The 14,128-nt window shown below is 37.7% G+C and overlaps 1 protein-coding gene and 1 non-coding gene across 4 annotated transcripts in view; both read left to right on the top strand.

The window, feature by feature from the left end:
• Window positions 1-14,128, top strand: part of LOC108968122 (centaurin-gamma-1A) — a 262,919-nt gene that overhangs the window by 76,025 nt on the left and 172,766 nt on the right. The window lies entirely within an intron of this gene.
• Trnak-uuu lies at window positions 5,496-5,568 on the top strand. The gene has a single exon. It is a non-coding gene; the product is annotated as a tRNA-Lys (tRNA).

Genomic DNA, 14,128 nt, shown 5'->3' with positions numbered 1-14,128 from the left:
TCACTAGTTGCAATTCGAAATAAATGTAAAACCATATCTTGATACGTTTCAATGCAAAAAAAAAAAAAAAAAAAAAAAAAAAAAAAAAAAAGTTCTGCATACAAGAACTTTTTTCTCATCGATCAGTTTATATGGCAGCTCTATGCTATAGTAACCATACAGAAAAAAAATCGATTTAAATCGTCACGCTGATCATTTAAGATAGGTTAGGCTAATCTGCTGGGTCAATGAGCATAGACCAGTTATGTCCTTTGCCAGATGGAGTTCAGTTGCTAAAATTATTTATATATATTTACATTTTATAGAGTCTCCGACGTCAAGCAAACTTAATATAGTCTGTGTAAACAGTAATAAATCTATGAAATGTCGAAAAGCAGATACCCGGAATGCTAAGTTGAAAGTTTTGTGCTTCTTAGGTCATATCTCGAAAACGAGTTGGGTGATTTGCTTGGAAACCTTACACGAATACAAAATCAGGAAATTTCAATATTTTTCCGTCGTAAAACCCCAAATTATCAACATTTAAAGATTAAAGCAGCCTCTTCGTGTAAAATTATTACAAGAAGTTTATATTTTTACAAATTTTAGTCAATACCTCAACTTTTTCCGTAACCGAATGGGCGCCTCATTCGAATTCCGTTACCGTATTAATTGGATGGCAAATATTTTTTAACTGTTTTGTTGGTGTATCGTGTGTTTACTTCATACTTATTTTGTATTTTCGAAAATTACGCTTTGTTGACATTTCCGCGCACCGGCGTCGGCAACCAGACACTTGCTTTTTTCAGTCGCTTCTCTATATTTATGCATATTTTTATGCGCACAAGTAATGAATAATAAAAGAAGACACAAAAAATAAATGTTTTCGAAATTTGTTGGCAAATATTCAAATTTGTGCGTTTTGCTGGCATTTCAGTTCATATTCCGTTTATAGTAGTTTTACGGTGTTTATTTTGTGCAGCTAGTAAAAATTTGGCTGACTCAGACTCAGGCGTGTGTGATGCCCATGCCCGCAAATGCAAATACTTAATGAATAGACAAATGCGAAACGCAAAACAAATATTTTTGACAGTTCATGCAATCTGTCTGGTGTTTTGTTTAAATAAATTTTGAGTTGTGTAAATATGAATTTTAAGCTAGCGCAAATTGTTGACCCATTTGCTTTTAGCGTTTTTACACATGTCTGCACACAGATCCGCACTAATTTTATTAGTTTCGGCATTTCGACGTTTTGAGTAAAAAACAAAGAAATATCTTTAGGCGTTTGTACATATGTTTGTAATTTTTTTTTTTAGTCGCCATTAATTGCTCGTTCTGTCTAGCGTGACTTGCGCGCCGTTGCAACAGACTTATTTGCTATGCAATACATTTATTTTTAACCTCGCGTGCAGCCGAAAATTGCGAAAACAGTTTCTGAAATAATAGCGCGTTGAAGAAAAAAGGCAAATTGGAAAAGAAAATTTCGTAATATTATGAAGATACGCCTTCATTTATTGTTAGACAATTTACTGATTTTAAGGATAACCCAACATTTGGTCTTTATTAACAGTTAAAAATCATGAAATTATAAAAATTATAAAATGCTTTTGTCTTACATAACGACGGATATTTGTAGGAGTCGATCGAGGTTAAGAGAAAAAATTTTAGGGGTATTTCTTTGTATGGAGCTCTTAAATTCTTACTCACCGATTCAAACATTGCTGGATTCTCGAAATAACAACGCTTGTCCGGATAAAATCCGCGTCAATTCCGGTATCGTAGAACTTAGTGTTGGGGGAATTGCGTTCTCCGTCAATAGTAGCTTTAGGTTACCGTATAATTGTACCATTTTTGAGAAATAATGTTTCCAGATCACTGTACTGTTGTAGCGTTGAGCTCGCTAACCGTACGCTCAAATATCTGTCCCCATTAGAAATAGCTGCAAACTACCTCATCATCAGACCGATTGGGATGTCTGGTCGTAGTGGAATCGCTGATAATCAAGCGGCACTGGAAGCAGTCTCCTCCTACGAGATCAAATCGATACTGGTGCAAGAGTGTAGAGAACGGCTGAATAGCCTAGCGGAACGTAATCATGTGCGTCTCAGCTGGGTACTCGGCCACAAAGGTATAACCAGTAACGAACTGGCTAATGAGCTCGCCCGCTCCGCAGCTTCCACTAACATGGTAGGACTTAAACCCTACCATAAAGGAGTTGCTCCGCAAAGAAGAAGGAGTAGGCATTAGTTGGCAACAACTACATGGCATGCGGCATGCCAAGTTGCTAATGAGGGTATAATCTCAGCAGGCTTAAATGTATCTACTGGCCCTTAGGAAAGTTCATCTTGCTAAAATCGTAGGGGTTCTTACTACCGTCCAAGAAACGTTTATGCGGTAAGATTCCACAAATTCCTGATAGGTCCAAAACGCTTTATCGATTTGTGGGGCCTTATGGTCTACAATATAAGAGTTTTAGATACCACAACGAACCGGCATTTTAATCTATCCAAGTGGGATCCTTGTTGGGATCGACACGTAACATGAAGGGACTTTCTCAACTCAAAAAATATTACATTTTTTTTCCCAATAATTATACTACTCTTAAAATATAGTTAGTAAAAAAGATTTATATATTTCAAATTCGGAAAAAAATTGATAGAAGAATTTTTTTTTTAATCCCTAAAAATCGCGTGCCTCTAAACTTTTTATTATTTTAGAAGTTGTATTCTCTTTCCAACAATGCTCTGACAATGATCGATTCAGTAGTAAAAACTTCAAGAGCCCTTAAAAAATATATTTGCTAGGCACTTAAATGCCCTTGAAGGACGTTCTATCGTTATAGCAACATCAAAATTCTGCAAATAATGTTGCTACTTGCTGAAATTTTCGTTGCGCTGATTGCCGACAGACGGTCTACCTTTCAATCAAAGTAAATAAATGCGACAGTTGAGTATTTTGAATTTTCTCAATGCAAATAATACAAATAAATGTGAGATCCAGCAATAATAAACATGCAAAGAGATATAAATATAATGCACACCCCAGCATGTCCAAAAATAAGTAGTATATGAAAGAGATGGAAGACTTGAATTTCATGGCACCTTGCCAAGCGGGAATTTTTGCAACTGTGTGGCAGCTCACCAGCGCGCGCTGTTAGCAGCAACACATGATACAGCCATACTTGTATATTTAAAGACATGTAAATATGTAACTATCGTGTGACTGAGTCAAGGCGTGTATCGGTGGCACTGTGAAGAGGCAAAATATGCAGCAAATAAAAGTATTGTGCAGCATATTTGCATCAGTTTCCACAAAATAGCAGCTAAAAGCAAAACAACAACAACACAGTGATGGAGTTATGAGGGTAGCACGACAACGCCGTATCCATTTGTTTTTAGTAGAGCGAGTTCACACAAATATTTACATATTCATACATACATGTATGCATATAACTTTGTGCCCATAAACCTCTATTACCCCACAAATCTTGCTGTCCATTTTACCCTCAACAATAAAAGCAATAATGGAGGCATCAAAAACAGCAACAAACATATATATGTATATGTAAATATGCAAAAAAAAAATCTTAATAAACAACAATGTCATCGTTAGCATTGCAGATGTTGCACGTCACTTGACAGTGCAACCGAGCACAAAAGCCAACTTTGAAAAGCGCCAGCTACGAAACTGGAGCAGATTTGGAGCGTTGATCTCTTCAGTTTGTTGCTCTCTTACCTCACTTGTGACCATCGCGCGAACCAACGACATTATTTGTTATTTACAAATATAAATTCATACATATATAAAAGCATAATAATAGGCACATAAAATTTAATAATACATAGCTTTAAATTTGCTGCAGCAAAGCGGAGACAAAACCACACTTTTCATAGGATCTCGAATTAAAAATTAGACCCTTACGAAAAAATAAGTAAACTCAAGGCAAAAAGCTTTTAGTGCTTAAAATCGAAATCGTATATACATATACTATATGATTTAAACCATATAATCTAATCATAACAAGTATTATAGAATTAAGAAGGTATTCTGGTCTAGAGGCATGAATTTCAGATAAATTTGATGTGTAAACACGGCAATAGGCTTTCAACCATTCTCACGATTTCAACTCTCCTAGCAATCTGAAACAAAAAAAAACATATTAATCAAGGTCTGGTCATAGAAATAGCACGCTAGACCGGATCTGTGGAAATTAAATAAAGTTATTAGAAATTTAATAAGTATTATAGCGCTTAAGCACTTAGGATGTTAGTATTTTGTTGTGGGCCCACAATTTTCAAGCAAGCTCTCCACTAATATCTGAGACCTCCTTTGCGGAATTGCGTACCATGTCTCGTCCAAAGTTCTTCTGCTCAGCTCAGAACGTCAATACTTTCTGCAGTGAGCTTGTTCTTTTAGCTGTGTGCTTTGGATCATTGTCATGCATAAATATCTTATTCACTGGCATCGATTTGAACGCGAATAGTTCCATCATATTTTTGAAAATGTTAAGGGTATTATAGTCCATTCTGCCATCTATTCTTATCAATGCTCCAATACCGTATCAGGAAAACGCACCCCAGATCATTACGCTACCTACGAGTTATACGCTTGACGGCTCACCTTAGTTGCATCGCTCCACAGAACTCTTTTCAAAATTTGCTTCCTTTTCTAAATGTTCTTTATAAAAGCCCAGCCTCTTTATGTTTTTTTTCGACTCATTCTTCCAAACGACTGAATATGATTTACATTTATTCGCAAAAGTCTACTGAATACGTTAAGCTATAATCCCGCCGGATGATTTAAAGGTATCAGCCTTGCTTTTTCTGATGACGACTCTATCAACAAGTTTTTCCATCAACAAATTTGCATCACTTTTAACAAAATTGATGAATTTGTGTACTATTTGCTTCGAACAACTCATAACTTTAGCAATCTAAGTTGGATTTTTGCTTTTTTTGTGAAAATCAAATATTATTTAATTTTTTCCAGAGTATAATGCATATTTCTGGCCATTTTTAAAGTATGTTAATTTTTTTTTTTAATTTATAGCTTAACATCGTTTTTTTTTTGCACGATCTCTAATTAATAATAAATATTTGTACAAATAACCAACTAAAATCTGAAAAATTTGAAAAATTCTCTCGTAGACATATTCGTGAATAGTTAAACTTTAAAAAGATAAAAATTGATTTTGTGTTGGAGACCAGAATACTCCATTAATAAATACGCCATTAGAAATCTTCCTCAACTAAGCTTCGACTTCACCTGCAATATACATATATACTTTTAAATAAAAGTCCAATAGTACCTGTGAAAGCTCATGCCTCATCTAACAGCAGTGCGGTCATAAGTCCTCTCCAATAAGAAACGTAGCACTAAATTTTAAATAAGTATTCTAGTTAGATCGCCTTTCCAATAAGAAAAAGGTATGAGCAAATTGTCGAAGAGTGTGTTCGTTTCACACAGAAAATAGCTGCTTGCTGTGTTATGATCGCTTTGACAATGCATTAGTATGTGCCCGGGTAGCTCAGTCGGTAGAGCATTGGACTTTTAATCCAAGGGTCCAGGGTTCAAGTCCCTGCTCGGGCGATAAGAATTTTTTTTTTTTTTTTGTTTTTAAATTTATGTATTAATTTTTGTTTTATTACTTAAGATATTTGTTAAGTAGTAGCAATTTGCATTAAATTTATGCCAACAACAGTATTTAACTAGAACATTTCCATAGCCTACAGTTATTGCTTTGGCACAAATAGAAATTCTTGTAACAAATTGCCACTGAATGCCGTTCTCTGGCAAGTGGAGCAGCGCTAAACAACTGAGTAGTATTTCGCCAAAGAAAATCGTCCGTGCCCCACATTAATCATGCCACACAGCGTAGCAGCGCTGACGTTTTTGACATTTGCTTATTCTCAGTTGTTATTATTGTAACAATTTACCAGCATTTCATGTTTATTATGCTTATTGCAATTCCTCGAGTTCATTTTTTATGACAGCGGCCTCTTGCGCTGAAGCGTTATTTGCTATTTTTATCTCAGCCAGTTGAGTGTGTTGAAAGTGTTGTTGCTCTTAGTGCGGCAAATAGGCGCAGAAGATGCTTATTACTGTAAACAAGTGATGTGTGGCGATTAAAGTTTGTAATTTTTACATAAGTAGATGTAAATGTGAGCGTAATAATTTTTTCTTTTAAATAAATAGCAAACATTAATTAAAAGTAAGATTATTTTATATAGCAATTGTACAACTTTGCACTATAAAAGCAATGCAATTACAGATAACAATAATAAAATATATAAATATTACCTCATAAAAAGAAAATCTATCAATTAAAGGAGAAAAAAGAAAGGATAGTTAACTTTGGCTAAACCGAAGCTATAATACCCTGCACAGGTGCATTCTTTCTTACACGAAATAATATGAAAAGCTCTTTTTCTTGTTTTCGATTGCTTAGTTTGTGCGCCAGCTATAAGTTATAGTAATCCGATCTGCATGATTTCTTACGAGATTGTGGCTCCGAAAATAATCTGTGGAAATTTTCGTTAAGAAATCTCGCCAAATAAAAAAGTTTCTCATACAAGAACTTGATTTTACCAGCCAGTTTGTATGGCAGCTTCATGCTACAGTGGTCCAATATCTTGGTAAGAAAAGCGTGGGTATAAAATTTCAGATTGATATCTCAAAACCTCTGATAGTCCCACGCATTTATAAAGAAGCTCAGATCGGACTCAGCCCATCACTCTGACCATTTATATTTATACATATTTTATGGGACCTCCACCGTTTATAGTGTTACGAACATCGTGGCAAAGTTGTTCAGGGTATAAAAATTATAATTTAGCGCGAACCACAGAAAAAAATGTATGGAAAATAAAATTGAATTGAATTAACTAACAACTAGAAAAAACCATGTGTGCTCAGCATACCAGTTGCGCTCCAATGATTTGCCACATATTCAGCAACGCGGAACGGTATCTGAAAAATGCGTTTGGTTACACATCCGCGACTAGCACTACAATCAGTTACGCATTTCGGCATGGAGGTAACACAAATCAACGCTCGGCTCATACAATATGCTTACATCGAGCGCTGTATTTTTACAATATTCACGTTTACGCTAAATTCAATATGCAATATGCAAATACAAGCCAGCTTGTATCTATAGCTTTATATATGTTTATACCTATATGTATATAGCGAATAAATATTAGTATATACTTATGTACTTACATATGTAAATGGGCTCACACATATTTTTGCCGCTGCAAATTACTTGCTTTTCGCTCAAATTTGTTATCTAAGTTCATCTTTGTACCCATTCGCCTATCTCGACGCCATCGCTACCTGCCCCCGCCTCTTCTTTGCTGTATTTTGCTATTTTTAGTTTAATAAATTTTATGGCATTTTTTTCAGACGCGTTCATTGACACCTGAATGGGCGCGCAAAGCTTGCAAAACGACACAGAAGCTGGCGAGCGCAGTTATAGCCGACGCTTTAGTCATTCGTTATGTATGTAGCAAGATACTGGTGTCTGTCTTTATGTGTCTCCGTGTCTGCCTGCTACCTACTGCCTACCTGTCTGTCGGGCTCTGCTCTGTTGTTCAGCTATTATATGTTGTATTTGTACATATGTATGTATGTATGCTGTCTCTTATACACATCTAGATGTGTATAAGAGACAGTAGCAAGATACTGGTGTCTGTCTTTATGTGTCTCCGTGTCTGCCTGCTACCTACTGCCTACCTGTCTGTCGGGCTCTGCTCTGTTGTTCAGCTATTATATGTTGTATTTGTACATATGTATGTATGTATGTGTGTATGTGCGCATTCACGTTGGCCAGCTGTTTGGTTTCACCGGCCTTTTATTCGTTGACTGAGTGGCCACTTGCCTACGGATTTTTATTTTACATGATTTTTATTATTATTGTTGTTTCTGTTTTTTTTGTCCATCTCAATTTTCCAACTTCCTACCGCACTAGCATATTTTTCAAGTTTTTCTCTAATTGTTATTATTAATTATTTCCATTTGTGTTTTTGTTTTTTTATATTGGTCATCCGTTCATTTGCGGTCTGTTGCATAGCTGCGGTTTCATTACCGTTTTAATGCCCATAACTAACTTTTCAATTAGTGCCAAAACGTGTAGCTGACAGATTCAGGCGAGATTTTTATTCGAGTTACATGTGCGCACATCCCTCCATATGACGATGGTGCCACATATTAATACGGGTTTGTTGTCATGCGCTCACTTAGCGGTCAAGTATGATTAGCAGAAAATTTTTAGGTTTACGCAAAACTTTAAATGTGTATTTGCGGCATTGTCGGTTGATTGAAATGGGTCATATCAATATCGCTGACAGACATTTGTCGACATTTCTGCTTTTATTGTTACCTCACGGAGGCGGAGAGAGAAAGAGTTCAACAGTCCATATTTGCACGACAACAATTATGTTAATCAAACAAATCCAAATTTGATCCGGACTGACAAAGAAAACACATTTTCACATATTTTATTACGAATCTTGATTATCGCCTTTAACTAATCAAATTTTCCATGCACTTTTAATAAACCTTGGCTGGGTTGACTTGCAATGTCTTCAGCAAATGACTTTGATTGGCTGGAAGGGACCCAGGAATGCGCACCTAGAAGAGTATTTTTCAGTTTCGAAGGCAACAACAGTCATAGGGAGCCCATTCGTCGGTTGAACATTGTTGAACAATGACGCTCGTTTCGTGTTTGGCCAAAAAGTGAGTCATAATGTTGCTAGAATGTGACGGCGCTTTTCGTTGTGAAGAATCCATGCCTTTCTCGGCACACAAATCCGATTTAAACTTAAATTAAAACTCACCGATCCAAACGGGGTTAGTTTAACGAAAAATACCTCTTTGCCGGATAACATCCGGGTCAATTTGAGTATGTAGAACCGGCTGCCGTGGAAACTCACAAATCCGGAAGTTTACTATGCTTTACATAGACGCCTCAGAACAGCCAAACAGTATTCTGTATTGACCTTTTGACGCTGTTAATCGAATTCATGGCGAACCAGGTCACGGTAATCAAAAACTACGTTGGGTATTACTTTGATTTTTGACCGATTTCGACGTTGGTTTTTTCGGCTTCGGCACATTTCCGAAGCGCCATTTGCTGCACTTTTGCAAAACTTCGACGTCGTATTCATAAGCCTACATATGTCTCGAGTTCAAGCTGAGGTCTGTGTTATTGCGAAGCCAAAGTCAACATCTACGTAGACAGCCAAGCAGCTTTCATAGCAGTGTGTTGGGAAAAAGGACAGCAGTGTACAGTGTTGCCAAAAGTAAGCAACTTCACTTCTTCTGGGTGCCAGACCGAAAGAGTATCGAGAGCAATGAAATATTGGACGAAAATGCCAAGTGTACGGCTAACATCCGAAAATGTGATCAACATTATGAAACCCATGCATTTCCTATACGACGATCTTGACAGAAGCATGGTAAATAAAATCATAACCCTATGGAACGAGCTATCTGGGTGCAAAACCTCACCTAACGTCTTCAGCTTTGTTGTGAAGCATGTCTTTTGCGACCTCTACCCTACGTCGTTTTGCAAAAGATTCAAGTCTTTTGGTACGAGCCTAATATTAACCAAAATGTTTTGGGTATAATGCTGTATAATGTTTAGAATCGATGCAAAAGAGATTTCGGTATACTCTGCGATCTCGATGTTGTCAATACTGTGGTTTTCAAGAAATCTTTAACTGGTGGATGGACGACTAGCTTTGGGCAGATTTTCGATGACTTCAAGACCTACACGGAATACTAGCGATCGTAATAATGTAGACTCCACATAAATTTTTGTTTTCGATGGTAAAAATCGCCAGGGAAGTTTCTCTCGTTGTCAAAAAGCAGCTGTCAAACACACACTAATTGACATATGGAGAATAAATTTCGACCCAAACATATCAAACCAATCGAGGAAAAAACATTTTATCTATTCAGTATGCGCAGTACGTTAAATTAACCAGTCCGGGTCAAATATGTTATGGTATATTTCTACAGTACGTTCGCTTTTAAGGTCTAAGATTTACTTTGCAAAATCACTTCTTCCAATTTTCGTTTTTAAATAATTAATCTGCTAAGCTTTTATGTGCTCATAACGTTCTTAATCCGCTGTAATATGGCTTTCCGTAATTCAGGCATTTCCATGCCAAGCTGAAGCTTAATTAAAGTTTGTTAGCACAGCTTTGCTGCGTTTGTTATTAAAATTTCAAAAATGCTCAAATCACGCACACAGAAACACACACCCTCATATGTCCTTATGTCTCATCTCACATATATCTTCTAAGCAAAAGTTTCTTCATGCACAAACTCCTTAAGCACTGACACTTTACGGACTTCAACGGCCACTTAGACTACCTAATCTCTGTCGCTATTTGGCTTCGTATGCAGCGCCAGCTCCTGGCAAAAGTTTCGACGCACCAGCTGTGCGCAGCAGCTCGCAGACGAACAGCTCATACCGCAGCCTGCTCTCAACGGTTAACCAGTTACATTTTCCGCATTGCCACGCTGAGCGCAAAACTTTGCGACCTCGCCTGAATCATTTTTATTTCTATAACTCCACAACTGTCTATGTGTGTATGCGTGTGTATATGTGTGCGTGTTGCGGCGCGTGTGCTTTCGCTTGTGACTGTAATTTTATTAATTTAACATTGCGCACGTTGCTGCGACATAATTCAAGACAAACTGCCCTGTCGCAAGTGCGCAAGCAAGCTTTTACTTACATAAGTTTCCGATTGCCACTTGCACCCTTTCTTCACTGCGTACCCATCCATCCTGCAGCCGGCGTTTGCTCATAAACTTTTGCGTTACTTTCAGAGGTGCTTGCGCGCTTACTCACCTGTCACTTCCGCTGCCGGTAGTACCGTTACTTTTTCATGATTTCCTTATGATCACCTGGAAACTCTCGCTTTCTGCGCTGGTTCGTGGTTCGTAGCATTCTGCAGTGAGGAAGTAGTACGCTTACAAGCCGCCCTGCCAACACCCGTTCACCTTCGTTGGTTGCTGCGTCGTTTTGTTTTTGCCTCGAGGATATTGACTGTTGCAAATAAAGTTTGTTAACTGAAACTTTTGTCGCCGAATGCCGTAAAATTTTCCATACAAAGCTTTATTAAATAATGTTCAGAGGAAATTCTACGGCAGCTGGCAACGCTTGATATAAAGAGTATCACGACCATTATTATTTCTGTTTTTCATACTTACTGTGTTATCTACGTATTTTATAGTGGCGATTAGGTAACCCGGAAGCATGACGCAGCTGAGACCCTTCCGTTTGCTTATCCAAAAGAGAGTATTTAACAAGTAAGGAAGCGCTAAGTTTGAGTGTAACCGAACGTGTTGTACCTTCGCAACTAGCAAGGATTAAAGCAGAGTAAAATTCTTTTCGAATTTAGCTGAGAGTTTGGCCGTTATTTGCGGTATAAAGTTCGAAAGTGAAAAAACCATATGGAATTTAAAATTGTGTTATAGGTAGTAGTCGATTTCACCCATTTTCGCCATATAATGGAAAAGTGTCAGGTTTATGTCAACTGATTTCAATTAATTTAATATCGGTCGAGTGGATCACGAGATATGAATTTTCACCTAAATGTGGGCGGTGGCATGCCCTTCCTCTTATTTTGACGCCGCTTCCTATGAAGCCCTTCCGTTAGAGCGGATCGATTTAAAGGGAGTCAAAAAAAAGGAACTTTGTCTAAGGAAGAGGCTAAAGATCTGAAACTGGTTTCGAGCCAGCGATTTTTAAGGCGATTTGTTTTAAGCAAATTTATTTATTTTATCTTCGAGGGCGTGACCACGCCCATTTTTAAAAATTTTTAGAACACACTACTGCGATCTCCTTTTCAAAATTACAGTTTTCCAGTTTCTCCGGAGTGGTCGTTTAAGTTTGCTGAATAGCCAAACACAGCCAAGATCACACGAAGCTAATCTGGCGAATACGGTGGTTGCGGTGGAAAATTTGGTGAAAAATTCACAAAGAATCAAGGCAGTATGTGACAAGGCATTATCGTAGTGCAAAGAGAAAGAGTTTGCGGCCCATATTTCCGGCCTTTTTTTACAAATAGCTTCGCGCAAACGACGCATAGCACTCAGGTAGTATTCCTTGTTGACAGTTTAGCCGGTCGGAAGGAATTCGAAGTACGCCACGCCTCGATAATTGAAGAAAACCGTCAACTGACCGGCTTTGACTTTGATATTCGGTCGATTGATCATCTGTTTTAGGGTCGAAAGCATATATCCAAGATTATTCGCTAATAATATTACGTTTCATGACATCTGATAGTCGAAAAGCACTGCTTCACAGACTTTAATGCGGCGCTCTTTTTCCAAAAAAAATAGTGATTATTTAACCCAGCGTGCTTTCATTTTTCTTATGTCCAAGTAATCTTTCAAAATGGTTTTCACTGATCCTTCTAATATTCCAACGATGCCTGTAAGATCTCTGTCTGTTAGTCGTCGATTATCAAGCACCAATTCCTTTATTTTATAGAAGTGTTGATTATCAGTTGATTTTGACGGCCATCCTGGCTGTGGTTGGTAGCCATCGAGTTCCCGACCCTCTTTGAATAATTTGTACCAATCAAAAAACATTTGCTCGCGACAAATAATTATCACCGCAAGCCTTTTCCAACATTCTAAACGTTTCGACAACAGAAATTTTGTTTCCGCATTTTAATAAAACTTCTATGTTGAATAACTTCACTCATCGTAAAAATCGCCGAATTTACTTCAAAAGTACAAGCTTATATTAAACACCGACTAGTTATAAGTGGTACTGGCAACCGTTAGGTGAATAAAACTATTAAAACATGTTGCTAGAGTGTAAAAAGAGCGTTGAAATTTTTATAGTGATTAAGAAAATACATTTGTTGGAATATTCAGCAAAAATAAAAATATATTTTTCTTGTCAGAAATTAATTCCGAGGGTAGGATACCATAAAATCCCTTTAAAAGGAATTTTCCCTTTCTAAAAACCCCATACCATAACATAAAATCTCTTCAAAATCCCTTTTTCCATGCTAAAAATTCTCAATTTATTCACGAAAGTCCAAATTTGGTATGGTCTATTAGCCAGTACGAAGAGTGGTAAGCAAATTTTGCACATTTGCCAAAAATCAAATTGCAACGTCAAATTTTATGGGATCTAAAATTGCCGTTCTCACATTTTTTAACGGTTGAGTAGTTTTACGATTCGAAAGCAATGCCAGCACACGCTTCCCTCTCGCTTGGCGTATTAGCGCTGCTTAAATTGTTAAATTACCATGTAAGCTAACTGGTAAGTACACAAGCGATTATCCTTGCCACACATGCTACACGTACCATAATGGCTTCCCAAAAMACAACAACAACACGCAATATTCGTGACAGCCGGAGCTTCTTGTGCCGGTTTCATTTAATCGATGTTTGAAGTGTGGTTGCTATTGTTGTTGCACTTGCGCTCGTTGATATTATGGTGTCACTCCTGTGAGCAAATTCAAACACATCATTTGCTAGTGGCATGTATGCGGTGCCCCGACTAATACATGTACAATATAGTACGTGCATAAACACTGGCATTTTCGCACACACACATACGAACACAGTCGGCGCGCCAAATGAAGAGCAAGGCTAGCACGAAAGAATCATGTAATCATGTACAAGTGCATGGCATAAAACGCAGAGAAACAAAAAACGAAGAGTCCTCAAAACACAAAAAGGATATCAAGTACTTGTAAACAGGCGGCCCAAATGTAAAAAAAAGARATTGAAAACCAAACCTCTTTTCTATGAACAGCCAAGCGTGCGGGCGGTTAGGCGGCGTAGATTGTGTGCAAAATCGAAACAACACTTGTGCCACTTGGCTGAGTACTCAGGCACATGTTCGCACAGCCCAACGCACACCATGCAAGAGCAATATAAACTGAAGCAACTCCCTGAAATGCGAACGGCAGTAGAGCGTAAGGAGKGCCATTGGCTGGCGCCGCCACTTCTATGGATGTAGGCTAACATTCAATTAAAGCAAATAAATTGACGCACAGCATAGTGGCTTTAGGTGGCAGCGGGAACGGTGGCAACGTACCACTGGCGGCGGCCTTTCGTGCTCAACTCCTACTTGCATTTTTTATTTCTTTTACACGCAACTCAATCC

Source organism: Bactrocera latifrons, unplaced genomic scaffold, assembly GCF_001853355.1.
Source record: "Bactrocera latifrons isolate USDA-ARS-PBARC rearing strain unplaced genomic scaffold, ASM185335v1 scaffold_203, whole genome shotgun sequence".
NCBI lineage: Eukaryota > Metazoa > Arthropoda > Insecta > Diptera > Tephritidae > Bactrocera > Bactrocera latifrons.
This window is presented reverse-complemented; position numbering and strand designations above follow the sequence as displayed.